Below are 14,928 nucleotides of genomic sequence, written 5' to 3'. Positions count from 1 at the left end.
ATAGCAGGATCCTATGGTCTCCTGCCCCTAAAGGGCCCCCAGGGGAGGGCTAGTCTGGCGGTGGGGCGGGGCCGTCGCTGGGGCCGGGCTCCGTCTGTAGGGACCCCCCTGAGTCGGGCCCCTCCCCAGCTGCGCTCCTTGTCGGTGCCCTCCCCGCTGGGGGGGCTCTAGGGGGGTGGAGGCGGCCGGGCGGAGCCTGGCGCTGGGGGCTCCGGCGGGGGTAGGAGCCGCCGTGCGGGGGAGCGAGCGGAGCCGCCCTGGCCCGGGACGGGAGCGGAGCGCGGAGCCGGGGGGCGCCGGTGAGTGGCCGGGAGGGTCCCGGGGCCAGTGGGTCGGGGCGGCGGGGGGAGGAGTTTGGAGGGAGTTTTGGGGGGCTGCTGGGGGCAGCGGGGTGAGGAGTTTGGGGGATTTTGGGGGAGTATGTTAGGGGATGGGGAAGGAATTTGGGGGAGTTGTGGGGAGATGTTGGGGGCGGTTGGGGGAGGAGTTTGTGGGGAGTTGTTGGGGGATGGCGGGATGAAGGACTTTGGGGGAGTTGTGGGGGAGGAGTTTGGGGGAGTTTTGAGGGGGCGGCGGGGGGAGTAGTTTGGGGGGATGTTGGGAATGGTGGGGGAAGGAGTTTGTGGGGAGTTGTTTGTGGGGAGTTTTGGGGGGATGTTTGGGGGGTTGGGGGGAGGAGTTTGGGGGGATGGTGGGGTAAGGAGTTTGTGGGGAGTTGTTGGGGGATGGCAGGGGGAAGGACTTTGGGGCAGTTGTGGGGGGAGGAGTTTGGGGGGAGTTTTGGGGGGATGCTGGAGGCAGTGGGGGGAGAAGTTTGGGGGATGTTGGGGGTATGTTGAGGTGGGGGAAGGACTTTGGGGGAGTTCCTGGGAGATGTTGGGGCGGTGTGGGGAGGAGTTTGGGGGGAGTTGTGGGGGGATGTTGGGGGCAGTATGGAGGAGTTTGGAGGGATCTTGGGGGCAGTGGGGGGAGGAGTTTGGGGGAGTTGTGGCTGTGGGAGGCTGGGGCATGTTGGGGTGGTGGGGTTGGGGGGCTGGTGGGGTGAGTGGGGGATATAGAGGCCCAGTGTGTCAGGGGTGAATGGGGCGGGTTGTTGGGGGAAATGGGGTGAGGGTTTGGGGGATGCGTTGTGGGGGGATAGGGAGTGTTGGAGGTGGTGGGGTTTGGGGCCATAGAGGGGTGGGGTGAGGAGCTGGGAGGTGAGTTGTGGGGGCATGGGGCATGTTGGGGGGCAGTGGGGTTGGAGGCTGGGATGTTGGGGTGAGGACTGGGGACTGCGGTGAGCGGGGTGTTTGTGGGTGTTACTGGGCAGTGGGGGGGACTGTTGGGAGAAGTGGAGGGTTGTTGGGTATTTGGGGGAGGGGGCAGTGGGGTTGGAGGCTGGGATGTTGGGGTGAGGGGCTGAGGACTGCGGTGAGTGGCGTGTTTATGGGGGTTACTGGGCAGTGGGGGGGACTGTTGGGAGAAGTGGAGGGTTGTTGGGTATTTGGGGGAGGGGGCAGTGGAGGGCAGTGGGGTTGGAGGCTGGGATGTTGGGGTGAGGGGCTGAGGACTGCGTTGAGTGGGGTGTTTATGGGGGTTACTGGGCAGTGGGGGGGACTGTTGGGTATTGGGGGAGGGGGCAGTGGGGGCATGGGGACGGTTCACACAACGCCGGGCACTGCCCTGCTGCCCTGATTGCTCCGTGTCCCCGATCCTCAATGGCGAGGCCCCGTCCCCAGAGTGCTGGGAAAGTGTCTGGACCCTCGCTGGGCTCAGGAGGGTGACTTACAGCCGAAGCAGCCCCTGCCCGCTCTCCCTTTGGGTTAAAAGCCGCAAGGAACCGACCCCTTCTGTGTGACCGGGCCAGCCAGGCCTCTCTTCCCCCAGCCCTGGCCTGCCCTTCTAGCCTGGGCAGCTGCTGTGGCATATGGATCTCCGTCCTGTTTGGCAAAGCGCAGGGGTGCGTGTTAGGGGAGACGTCCTCTTTCTCTGCCCCCTTCCCATAGGGCTGCCTCTCCTGTCACCTTTGCTGCCCTATGCAAACTCCTGCGGTCTAGCGTGAAAGGCGGTTCTGTGGTTAAGACACTGGATTTGGACTGCGGAGAATCTGGTCTCAGGTCCTGGTTCTCGGGCGAGTTGTTGAGGGCCGGACTGGAGTCCTTCCATTCGCTCGGGTAGGGGTTGGATCCTCCCCTTAGCCTCTCGCTCCCGTCCCTCGGTGGAATGTAACGGCCGAGCTGGAAAGCGAGTCTGCAGCGCAGTCCTCCAGAGCAGAGAGTCTCATTCCGGAGAGCATCGTCCGGAAGCTTCGTCTGGGGAGTTGCGATGGGAGAACGCCAAGAGTGGGGCTGGCAGGGTGCCCGGAGAAGGCTAGGAAAAGCGTGTGTAGGGGGATGCGTCAAATGCACCCTGATCTGGTTTTGGAGGAGCTGGCTTTCCCCTCCGCTCGATGGGGAGGGCGAGCCCTCTCCTCTCCGGCTCGCTTTGGCTGCCACGAGAATGCGTGGTTATTGCTACGCTGCAGCCAGCCCCGGATTTCGAGCCGACGCCAGCTGCGCCGTGAGCTGTTCCTTGAGCCCAGCGTAATGTGCCTGTTTGCGGCCGGAGCTCGAAGGTCTGAAGGGATCTGTAATGTGATTCTTGGATTGGGAAGGCTGGTGGGGGAGGGGGGAGAGCTGTGACCTGCTCATGATGATGCCAGCTGGAAGGAGGAAAATCTCACAGTCCTTCCTCTGGCTTCATGCTTTGCTGCCCAGCAAGGACACAAGCACCCTCTTCCCCACCCAGCTGCTGCATGAGGGCCTGATCCCGAGCCCACTGAGGTCACCGGAACGGCGGCCATTAACTTTGGTGAGGCCCGTATGGGAGTGGGTAAACGTGACCGGATTCCCACGTGTGAACGTGCACATGGGATCCAAGCCACGAGCATGAGAGAGACATGCAGCGAGAGGCAGGCCTCCCCCTTCCCCCAGTGCATTCTGATTAGCTGGGGAGGATGTTTTGATGTGACGTTGGAGCCATCGGCGTCGACTTGAAATGGCAAATGGTTTGTTATTGCAGGGCTTGTGAGCTGATCTCATCTGACTTTCTCCTGTGCAGACAAGCTTCTCCAGCGGGTTGTCATTCCTTTCTGAAGGCTGGCTGCTTTCCCCTTTTCATTTCTCCTGCGTGTGTCTCTTTCTTTCCCCCACCGCCTCCCTTCCCTCCAGCGGGGTCACGTCGCTGAGGCATGCACAGAAGCACCCCGGGCTGGAGTGCTTTCGGCTTCATTGGCAGGAGCGTGTGACGATGCCTAGAGGAAACTTCGGCCCTGCCCTGCTCCCAGTGGCATAAATTTCACTAGGGAAAACGACACCCACTGTTTGGCGGCTGTTACATTAATTGCTTGTGTTGTACTTTGGAGTCCAAGTCTGGCGGCTTGGGTGGGGAATTCAAACTCGGAGCAGCGGGAGGTGTAGTAGGATCAGTGCTGTGTGGGAGAACTGGCATCTCATCAGCTGTGTGGAAAACCTGAAGGTAGAAAATAGTGTGTGTGTGTGGGGGGGGGGTATGTACACGTGCGTGTGTGCATTGCTCCTATGCTTGGATTCTCGATTCTAGTATCAGCAGGGTTATGAACATTGACCAGGCACCTCTGAGCCTGAGGAATAAACCTAGTAGCCCTAGGCAGAGAAGAAAAACCAGCAGGAGAAATCTTTCCCAAGCAGTTTCAGAGTGAAATTGACATGATTCTTGTCAGTTTCCCTTCTGCCTTGGCCTTCTGAATAGCTGTTGTGATACTGACTAGAGTCTTGTGAGTTTCACACTGCTGCTTCAGAAACTTCTGAGCAGCTCCAGAGGAGAGCTGTCTGTCTGCAGACTCAGGGTTCATCAGGATGCTTGGAAGGCTTTCTTTGCGGCCATAAGGGATAGAAACTCACTCACATGTTCCAAATTCATTCACACAGCACACATTAAAAACTGACTAACTGATAGGTCTCAAAATGCAACAGGGAATCGTCGATGACTGGGTCCGTTTCCACTGGGGTCCTGCAGGGGTTATTTCTTGGTCCTACGCTATTTAACATCGTTATCAATGAGTTGAGAGAGAACATACAATCATCACTGATAAAGTTTGCAGATGACACAAAACTTGGGTGAGTGGTAAAGAATGAAGTGGACAGGTCACTGACTCAGAGCGTGCGATCGGGATCGCGTGGGAAACTGGGCGCAAGGAAACAGTATGCGTTTTAATGCAGCTCAATGTAGATATCCATCTGGGGACAAAGAATGCTGACCATACTTATAGGGTGGGAGATTCTATCTTGGGAAGCAGTGACTCTGAAAAAGATTTTGGGCCGTGGTGAATAATCAGCTGAATGAATGCGATCCTGGGATGCACAAACAGGTAGGGTAACCAGATGTCCTGATTTTATAGGGACAGTCCCGATATTTGGGGCTTTTTCATATATAGGCCCTTATTACCCCCCCCCGTCCCGATTTTTCACACTTGCTATCTGGTCACCCTACAAACAGGGGAAGCTCGAGAAGGAGCAGAGAGGTTATTTTACCTCCGTACTTGGCACTGGTGCGACCGCTGCTGGGATCCTGTGCCCAGTTCTGGTGCCCACAGTTCAAGAAGGATGTTGATCAGTTGGAGAGGGGTCAGGGAAGAGTCACGGGAAGGGTTAGAAAACCTGCCTGATAACGACAGACTCAAGGAGCTCAATCTATGTAACTTAACAAAGAGAAGGCGAAGGGGTGATTTGATTACAGTCTATAAAGTACCAACACGGGGAAGAAATCTCTTATCCGGCTCTGCAATCTAGCAGAGAAAGGTATAAAACGTTCCAGCGGCTGAATGTTGTAGCTAGACAAATTCCGACTGGAAATAAGATGGACATTTTGAACGGTGAGCGTGAGTAACCATTGGAGCAGTTTATCAAGGGTAGACATGGGTTCTCTCTCACTCCCCGTTTTTAAACCAAGAGTGGATGTTTTCTAAAAGATCTGCTGTAGGAGTTATTTGGGGGCAGATCTCTGGCCTCTGCTACACAAGGGGTCAGACCAGAGCATCACAATGGTTGCTTCTGGCCTTGGAATCTATACAATTCTACCGAGATTGATGGTCCCCCCCCCACCCCATTCTAACTTTCAAGATGTCCCGTGACACTGGTGTACTTGTGTACACTGAGGAAAGATGGAAACTATAATCACCCTTCACCATCTCACGGCCCCATGAGGCGGTTGCTTAAGAGGGAGGACATCTGTTGTGATTCCCCGAGGGGGAATGACTGTGGAGCAAGTTACAAAACAGCATTTCTGCGGAGGCCACGGGGGCGCTGGGACAGAAGCTCCAGTGAAACTAGATGACCTTCTAATCCATTTACCCACATGCTGGCAGTTCCCGCTTCCAGGCAGAGGAAGTAACAATGAACGCAGAGCAATGAAAGTTAATCTGCGTGCAGCGGGGAAGGAAGATCCGGACGGCCACGGGTCTGGCATCTTCTCCTGGGTGTCTGGCAGTGTCTGGAGATTGCTGTTGAACATCCCTGTGGTACAACTGCATGGTGCTGGGCCGGCTGGGTGTCTCAGGCTAAGCAGGGGTGGGTCTGGTCAGTACTTGGATGGCAAATCGCCAAACAAAACCCAAGTTCTGGAGGAAGTGAAGTTGCTTATTTCCTAGGAGGTGCCCTCCTCTCTCTCTCTCTCTCCATCCCCCACCATGGTGCTGCGCTGCCGGAGAGACTGTCTTTCAAAAGAAATGTCATTCCAATTAAAGGTCTCCTGTCCCTTTCCCCAAGAGCGATTACAGGCGTCTAACCTAAAATTCCCCATGGAATTTCAACTGGACCGGGGGATCCCTTTTCACTTCCTCATCCAAACATTGTGTGACATTACACAACCCAGAGGTGGCTGCATTTTGGTGGTGGGCGCAATAATTCTTGCCTACGTTGTTCCTGTCTAGCGAGCTGCGAAGCTTTGGGATGTCCCACGCTCTGGTTTTGGTTAAAGATGAGGCCAGAGAGGCGTACTTGGGAAGGGCTTTGCTGGTTGGCTTCCCCCACTTGCCCATTTCAGGCAATGGCCCAGCTCAGTGGCCCTAACCCCCCGATGGCCCCATTGGCAACTTCTCAGGAGCCAGAGGGCGACTCCTAAACACTGCCCCAGTCATAGCCCCCCCTGCATGAATGCAGCTATTGTTATTTGTCTGGTGGCAGTCCCGGGAGCAGGAACCGTCTGCACTAGATGCTATACAAACAGCACAAAAGACAATCCCTGCCCCCGAAAGCTCAGCTTGGAGGTCCTGACTCCTGATCCCAGGGGAGACCGGTCACATCACGATGGAGAAGCGCGCTCGGGGTTTTACAGCCGGGGGTGTGCCCGTAACAGAGGAGGGCAGCTACGGGCCGCGTGCCGGCGGGACGCCCGCAGGCTGTCCCCGGCAGAGTGAAGCAAACCTTGACTCGGGCACGCTGGTTTCTAACTGACCCGTGCCCGATCGATGCCCGTGCCTAGGACGGTGGCAAATGAAGCGATCGCTTTCCCCTGGCAGAGAAGGGCTCCCTCCAGGTCTCTCTCAGAGGCTGGGGGCTGGATTGGTGAGGACACACGGGGCAGGAGTTGGAAGTGGTATCCAGGGGGACTAGCTTGAAATATTGACGCTTTCTGGTGGAAAAACCAGCTCTCCCCTGCTTTGCTAGAGTCCTGGGTCCCCAGCCTCTGCTGTGTAAATGCATCCGCTGTCCAGCCCTGCTAGCCTCCATGAGCATATTCATGCTTGTGATTTATTCACAATAGGTTTAATCTGTCCCTTCTGCCCAGGCCTGTATGTCCCCCACCCTCCTACGATCCGTGGAGACGCTGCCATGGGTCTCATTAACCTGGCCCAAGTGTGTTTCTCTACCAGGTTGTTGAGTGGAGCAGCCGTTCCCCGGAGCTTTATTTCTCCTCGGCGGTTAGTCACTTAGCGTCTCAATTAACCCTCCCATTGTAGTGGTTCAGCTACACCTTGGGGGGGACCCACTGCCCTTACTTTGCCACCTGCCGCTGTGGGCAGGCATGTCTATGTGGGCGGAGCCTCTCTGCGGAAGGGGGTGTGGCTTTTCAGAGGGCGGAGCCTAGCTGCTGAAAGTGCCGCTTAGCCAAGCGGGTGATGGAAAACCCCCAAGTTGATCAGCTCAGCTGCTTTTCTTTGGGGGTTTTCTCCTGAATGTAAATAGCTGCTCGGCAGAGCTCCTGGGGAGAGAGAGATGCCGTGGGGCTGAGCTCACCGCCACAAGGGCTTGATTGTGGGTGTGATCGAGGGGAAGAGGTGCCAAGAGACTTGAATGAGCTACTGGCCCCTTCACATTTGCCTTCTCCTGCTGCTGTCCCTTTAAAGTGGCTCTGGACGATGTTTGATCCCCCTGGCTCATGGAGCAGCATTTAGCACCCAGGCGCTTGGCATGCCGGGCATCGCCAACGCCGCTGAGCGGGTGCCCAGGTGGCCGGCAGGTGGGCCAGAGGTATGGTAGATTGAGGCATCACCTCGCGTTCTGCACGCTGGTGCAGAAGCGGCTCCCCCTGGAGCCGTGGGTGCCAATCACCCGGGAAATGAGTTTGCCGGCTCTCAGCAGCGTGGTGCGGGACGTGGTGCTGCCTCCTGCCCTGCGCCGGGAGCCTTGGCGGCTGAGGGGCCGTGCTCCGGAGAGACGCAGCCTGGGCATCTCCGACCAGTGGGAAGGGGCAGGAAGGTGTTAATTAGCCAGGGGCTGCGCAAGCCAGGCCATGTGGCCAGGTTGGAGGGGACTCAGAGAGGGGGCAGCTGGACACAGCCTGGGGAGCCGTCTGGGGCTGGAGCAGCTGCAGGTGGGTAGCCTGCCAGGCCCAGGTGTTGTCCTTCACCTGGAAGGGCCTGGGAGTTTTTCTGCTGGCGTTGGGTGACTGGATGTGACCCCGGGGTGACTGGCGGCTCGTCTCATTTCTGGGTGTGTTTCTGGCCTGGGGCCTGGCTCCTGCCCACCCCAGTGACTGAGGTGCTGGAGGGGAGCTCCGGGGGCCCATGAGACGGGGTTTGAAATCAAATCCTGCCTCTCCCCCGGCCCGGCAGAACGGCCCTGGCTGTGCCCCCCCCGCTGTGAGGTGGGGGGCAGGGCCAGTCCCCGAGAGGGGGCTCCGCAGGGGGCTGTGACTGTGGGCGCCGAGGCTGGCTCCCCCCTGGCTGTGACGAGGGCAGAGCCGCAGCGTCCCAGCCCCGAACGGGGACGGCCCCCTGTGCGCACCCCGCTGCGTGTCTGGGGGGGGGGCCTTCCCCCCGCCTTCCAGCCCCACCCCAGGGCCCTGCTGCCAGGGAGGAAGATTCGCCGCCTGGGGAGCTGCTGGGAGACTGGCGCAGGGGACCCACCAGCTCCTGGCACCCGAGGCCCTTCCCTGCGGGTCCCTCTGCGGCGGGCGGCACAGCGGGGTCATTCTGTCTCTTGGGCCGTACGAGAGCCGGCCCTGGGCCACGAGCTAAACAGACGAGAGAGGGGAGCTGGGCCTAGACCCCCCTCTCCTGGGCCCCGAGCTGCACCCTGGTCTCCTAGGCCACGCTGCCCTGCACGCTTCTGTCGGGGTCCCCGAGCTGAGGAGGGGGCCCCGGACCAACCTGAGCCGCACTCACATTCTGGGCTGTTGATTGCACAGTGCCAGGCGATGCCCTGCTGCCTGCCCAACCCGGAGGCTGTCTGTGTCCCCGGCCGGCCTGGGCGATGCCCTGCTGCCAGACCAACCCGGAGGCCGCCCGTGTCCCCGGCCAGCCTGGGCGATGCCCTGCTGCCAGACCAACCCGGAGGCCGCCTGTGTCCCTGGCCGGCCTGGGCGATGCCCTGCTGCCAGACCAACCCGGAGGCCGTCCATGTCCCTGGCCGGCCTGGGCGATGCCCTGCTGCCAGACCAACCCGGAAGCCGCCCGTGTCCCCGGCCGGCCTGGACGATGTCCTGCTGTCAGACCAACCCGGAGGCCGCCTGTGTCCCTGGCCGGCCTGGGCAATGCCCTGCTGCCTGCCCCTTTAAGGAGAGTTTGTTTTTCTCCACGCCCGGCAGCTGTTTTAGTGCCAGAGCAGCTGAGAAGCGTGTGGGCTCCGGGGCTCCACCCGCGGCAGGAACTGGACGGGCTGCTTGCCCAGCCTTGGCTCTTGGGTACAGGAGCGCCGGCAAAGCACCTTTCTCTGCCTCGGGTCTGCCTCTGCCATCCTCGCTCTGGCAGGGCCCGGGCGCCTGCGGCCAAGGCAGGGCAGCACCCGCGGGCGCTGGGAGCTCCGGCGGAGAAGCCAGCCACACGCTAGCTGAGCGACTTGGAAGGCTGCCTCTTCAGAGCTTCTTGGAGGCTGATTGTGGGGGGCCAGGCACAGCCCTGTGCCCACTCCCTTGGCACGGGAACGGTGGGACACTACCTTCCCCAGCAGGGAGCGGCCTGCGGGGCTGCCCCCTTGGGCAGGCGGGCGGCATCTGTGCCAGCCGGCTCCTGCTTTTGCAGCCTGTGCTGCCCCCTCTGCTGGTTCCCCTCTGAAATGCCGCGGGGTCCCTGTGCCGCCCAGCAGCCGCCGGTCCTCACCTGCAGGCCGGGATGTGGAGGAATTGCATCCGGTCCCGAGGCGCCAGGTCTCTGCTGAGTCTTCCCAATCCACTGCAGGCCTGGCCGCTGTTGAGGGGGGGCATGTTTGGGGGGCAGAAGGGTCCCGTGGGTCGGGGCACGGGCCCAGGACTCCAGAGACTGGGTTCTCTTCCTGACCTTGGGCAAGTCGCTGCACTGCTCTGTGCCTCGGTTTCCCCAGCTGTAAAATGCAGATCACCGTCCCGACCTCGTCTGGAAACTGCTCTGAGATTGGCTGATAAGGGGCCGTTCGGCGAGGACGTAGGGTTATCAGACCACGTCTCTGCCCTGCAGGGTCTGGGCTCGTGACCCCTTCGCAGCCCTCTGTCGATGCGGATCGCCATTACCCCTCTCTGGGGGGGATTAGCCTGCGCCCCAATTTACAGATGGGGAAACTGAGGCACAGAGCAGGGCCCCAGTGTGTTGAGGCCATGCTGCGGATAACAGCCCGGGAGCGCCGGTGCTCAGAGCACTAGGCCGCGCTGCCCTTCACCACAGCTCTGCCATGTCAGCCCTGCCCAACCCTGCCCGGTGCCCTTCCCGGAGGAGAAGCTGGCACTCACCCTGCCTCTTGTGCCAGGCACCATTTCCCTGGGACATGGCACCACAGGGCCCCCGATAAACCATGAGGTATTCGTCCGATGCCAACTGGGGGGGGAGCGCCGCCAGCTGAACAGCTGGGGTCTGGGGTCTCCCCTCCACACGCTGCCCACGCCTGGCCCTGCTTGGCGGGCGCAGCCTGCGTGGGTGGGGGCTGCTGGCGTTTGCAGCCCCTCCCCCAGCCTGGGGCCTTGGTTGCTGAAGGTTTTGCTTGAGGAGCTCCTGGGTGGGGTGGAAAATCGGGGTGGGCGGGGACAGCGACCGGCCTGGGAGAAACTAGCAGCCCTTTGTCCCAGGGCCTGGCCTCAGCCGCAATTCAACCCACGTAATGCTCTGGAAACAAACAGCCGGGGCTCCCGCGGGGTGGGCCTGGCTCCCTAGCCGGGGCGGCGGAGGAGGGAGCGGGCGTCTTTCCTGGCAGGGGTCCCTGCAGCCACGGGACAAATTGACCGGCTGAGCAACGCTCTTGTCGGGCCTGATCCCCAGCCCCACGTGGGCTCCTGGTGCCATCAGTGGGGCAGGCCTGGGGGTTGGTGTGTGGCAGGTGGGGAGACGGGAACCCTGTTCTAATGAGTGCGGCTGGCGACTGACCGGGCACAACTGGGCTGGGGCTCCTGTGAGATGCTCTGTGTCTTCCTCCTCCTCCTCCCCCGCCTACCCTCAGGGCTAATCGCCAGCTGCCAGTGAGAGGCACGTGCTTCCCACGGGTACCCCAGAATCCTGGCCTGCCCCCAGCCCCCTGCCCCTCTAGACGGGCCCTCCAGCGGGCGCTGCTCCAAGCGGATCAGTCAGCTGGTGCCCAGGTGCCCGGCTGGGTGGGCATGGGGCACGGTGGCTGTGTGGGGCCAGCCTGAGGCCGTTTCCTTGGCACAGCACAGCTGGGCGCACTGGCCGGCAGGACATTTGCTGACCCCCTTGTGGCTGGCTGGGGACACTCTGGAGTTGTCTCAAGCTGGGGATCGGGGTGGAAAGGCACAACAGGGGGAACCCCTGCCCCAGAGCTGTCTTGGGGGCCATCAGGATTCCTGGGTCCTAATCCCGGCTCTGCTGTTGCCTCCCTCTGGGGCACCTCCCAGCTCTGTGCCTCGGTTTCCCCAGCTGTAGCCTGGAGGGGGTTGGGAGGATGGGGAGATTAGTGCTTGTGTGGCGACTGGGCTAGGGAAGGGTTAAGTGCTGGACAGCACCAGACGGGACTCCCCGAGGCCCTCCATCCGTGGGGTGAGGTACATGCCTGGAGCTCCGTCGTGCTCCGGGGTCATGACGGGTGAGGGGGGCTGATCTCACCCTGCCCCATAGTCTGTGGGGCAGCATGGATAGTGGGCACAAAGCTGGGAGGAGGGTGGGACCAGGTGGCTGGTGCTACCCGGCGGTGGGGCTGTTCGCTCCCGGATCCCAGGGCTGCGGCTCGTGCAGGGTGGTCCGTGCAGGCCGAGCGCTGGCTCCTGGTGAAATCGACAAGCCCCTGTTCCATGCAGCGCTAGCGGGCCCAGCCGAGGGCTGAACGATAGTGGGACCCAGTAGGCCGGGGCTGAGACGGGTTTGCCGAGCAGCAGGGGAACAGTTCAGACTGGCCCCTACCAGCAGACAGGTGGGGGCTGGACCCCAGGCCCCTGCTGAGCCCTGTGTGCCTGGAGCAAGGGGAGATGTTGAACTGTCCCAGAAATCGGCTGGAAATGCGGGTGCTCAGTGCTGGCTGCCTTGTGAGCGTGATTCAGCAGGGGGCGCTCTTCCCTCCAAGGGTATGAGCCTGGGTGGCCCTGTTCCCATGGCAGCTCTGAGCTCCCCCGGCCCAGTACCGAATGCACGGGGCAGGGACTTTGCGTCCTCTCCCGCTCTGATAAGCAACATTGGGGTGGGCTGTTAAACAGCTGCTGTGCTCCGCTCCAGAGGTGGCTGCATTCCAGTGGCGGGTGCTGTGGTCACTTGTAAAGGGTCTCTGGGGTGGAAGGAGGCCGGGGAAACGCTGGGCCAGTCGGGGTTTGATGAGATGCCTCAGAGGAGGTTTGCTCGGGCCCAGACGGCACAGGGCCTGTAGGACACACAGCTACAGGGTTTGTCAGCCAGCACCAGCGAGGTGCCAGGAACAGCTGCTGGCGAGTCATGTGGCCGCCCCTGGGCTCAGGACTGCTAGTTAAAGAAGCAAAGATCAAATGAAGGCCCGGGCCCACGGCTGCCCGAGCGGCGCTCCCTGGGCGCGTGATGTGGAGGGTGGGGAGGGGGCTGGGGGCTTGGCATGATGGGTAGATCCCTCCCTCCCAGAGCCAGCATGTGGCCAGGAGCCCCCATCGCTCCCACGGGGGTCGGGAGCCAATGTCAGTGCCAGTGAACTGGTGAAAGAGGGTAGGGCGGTGGGGGCTGGGCGCCTCCCCCCACAACTCTGCCGGTGCCCCTCACTCCCGACCTGCAGCCCCTGCCAGCCCAGCCCTGGGCTCCCCCCCCCTCAGCTCTGCCGGTGCCCCTCACTCCCGACCCGCAGCCCCTGCCAGCCCAGCCCTGGGCTCTGACACCTCACTCCCCCCAGTGCAGCTCCTTGTCCCTTGTGATCCTACCCAGAATTTGCACCCAGGTCTGTGCTGGGTAGAACAAGGTTCTGGGCTGGATGGGCGAGTGGTCATCCCCAGGGGGCCAGTCTCCCCCCATCCTCAGGGCCCTTCCTGCCCCCTCATTGTAGTGCGGTGGGGCTTCCGGGGGGAGGGGGGATGTGCCCCAGAGCAGAGGAACCCTCCAGCTCTGCAATTGGCCAAGTGGCGGAGTGCCGAGGTGCTGGGGGTGCCAGGGTCATTGGGCTGCAGGAGTGGGGGTGTCAGGGTGTCGTGGCCCCAAGGGTGTGAATAGAGCGTGTGCGGGGCCCTGGTGCTACAGGCCCCTCGCCCGTGGCCCTGGGGTGGGGCCGCACGAGGTGCGGGTTGTGATACTGGCTCTTGGGGGGGAGCCGTTCCAAGCAGCGGAGAGGTCGCTGGGGGCCTCCATTTCTGTGCCTGGGGTGGTTCGCGCTGCCCCCAGGAGCTGCGGGTGGGCGCTCAGGGCGGCGGGTCGCTTTAGTCTCCATTCTGCTGGGAGGAGGAGGGGAAGGGCTTGTTGCCCTGCCCCAGTGCCCCCGTCACGGGATGCCCACAGGGGCAGGGCCTGGGGAGGGGTCCCAGCCTCAGAACTGGGGCGTGGGGGCTGCAAGGGAAGGTCCCAGAGGGGGGACGCCGGGCGTGGAGTCCGGGTCTCGCTTTGGACTGGAACCTCCTGCCAGCCTCCTGCCTACTGTCCGCCTCCAAACCCTTGGGTCACCAGGGTGGGCGAGGGAGGCAGTGCATTGGGGGAAGGCCCAGGGCATGGGGGGTCTGGATCCAGCAGTTGGACGTCCCTCTGCCCCGCCCCGCCACCGGTTTGAGTCCAGCCTGGGTTGGCTGGGACTAGAAGTTGTTCTGGTCAATGGCCAGTCCGTCTGCCTATCCAGGTCCTCGTCTGGGCCTCACACGCACTGCTGGGCCTGTCCTCCCGGCATGCCCTGATTCTGATCCCAGTTCTACAGGGGGAAACCGAGGCACGTGTAGGGCAGGGTCACAAGGAGTGTGGCAGAACGGGGGATTGAACCTAGCTTGCTGCCTTAGCTCAAGCCCATCCTTCCCGAGTGCAGCGAGTGCGACAGGCCTCAGCCCTGGTCCTCACGGGCTGGCGGTCACCGGACCCAACCACGGCTGGGTGTCTGGCAGCTTGGTGGCAAGGCCCAGGGATACCTGGGGTGAGGTTAGAGGGGGCTGTTTAGGGAGCAGCCCCTCCAGGACCTAGTGCCCCCTGGTTTGGTGCCTGGGGGAGCTCTTCCATGGGGGGCAGGAGGAAGAGCAGGGGCTCCAGCCCCACCCTGAGCTGGGCATGGCAGGGTGAGTCCGCCCGGCTGCCGAAGGGCATGGGGCTCTGAGTGGTTGTGGGGTGGGGCCATGGGGCACAGGGCGGCCCACGGAGGTCTCCTAGCCAGAAAGTTTGGCCCTCGGGTCTCCGCAGATGACGGTTGCCCCTGGGCTGGGCCGTGGCACCGCGGTCACATATCTGTCTCAGCTGGGAAGGCAGAGCCCCCACCCATGGGGCTGGGGGGTGGGGAGGGGCAGGAGTTACTGGTATCTGGCTGCTGTGAGTCTGTGTCTGTCCCCCGGGGTCCGTCTGTCTGTCAGGGCGGTTCCCAAAGGGCTGTTGCCTGGCGCTGTCTGCCACTGGCCCAGGGCTGGGCTAGCAGGGGCTGCGGGTCAGGAGTGAGGGCCACCGGCAGAGCTGGGGGGGGGGCCAGGGGCGGGGGGGCAGCAGGGTGAGGGGTCTCTCATGAGCACCCAGTTCCCCCCTGGACGAAGCTCCCTACCCTGAGCAGCGCAGCGACCGGGGTGAGCTGATCTCGTGGGTGGGCTGATGGACAAGGGGGATCCCCACACCCCCCACCTTCACCCCCCTGCCGTGTGCTGGGCTGGGCCCCTTCCCCACCCTGCTGCCCCAGGGCCAGGATCCCTGTGTTGCCCCCTCCCTGGGTGATTTTCTGCCCTCCCCCCTCGCAGGAGGCCGATCCGAGCTGGCCGGGGTGGGTGAGTCGGGGCTGCAGCTGTGGGGGTGGGGTCTGGGGCTGTAGCCTGGCCCCAGGGCTGTCCCATTGCAGAGCGGCCAGCGGGGGCTGGTCCGTTGGCCCCAGCCCCAGTGATCCCCTGACCCGGTTCCCCTGAGGTTCCGACGGCGCCGGTGCCTCTGGTCCAGGCTCTTTGGGATGGGAAGGGGCCTCC

The 14,928-nt window shown here is 62.2% G+C and overlaps 1 protein-coding gene across 1 annotated transcript in view; it reads left to right on the top strand.

The window, feature by feature from the left end:
* Positions 1-242: 242 nt before the first annotated feature.
* The window catches only part of LZTS2 (leucine zipper tumor suppressor 2), a 41,411-nt gene continuing 26,725 nt past the window's right edge, over positions 243-14,928 (top strand). The window contains exon 1 of the mRNA XM_026651117.2: positions 243-299. The gene's annotated coding sequence lies outside the window, so the exon portion shown is untranslated. The remainder of the gene's footprint in view (positions 300-14,928) is intronic.

This window comes from Terrapene carolina, unplaced genomic scaffold (genome assembly GCF_002925995.2).
Source record: "Terrapene carolina triunguis isolate 2854851 unplaced genomic scaffold, T_m_triunguis-2.0 Scaffold95, whole genome shotgun sequence".
NCBI classification, from domain to species: domain Eukaryota; kingdom Metazoa; phylum Chordata; order Testudines; family Emydidae; genus Terrapene; species Terrapene triunguis.
This window is presented reverse-complemented; position numbering and strand designations above follow the sequence as displayed.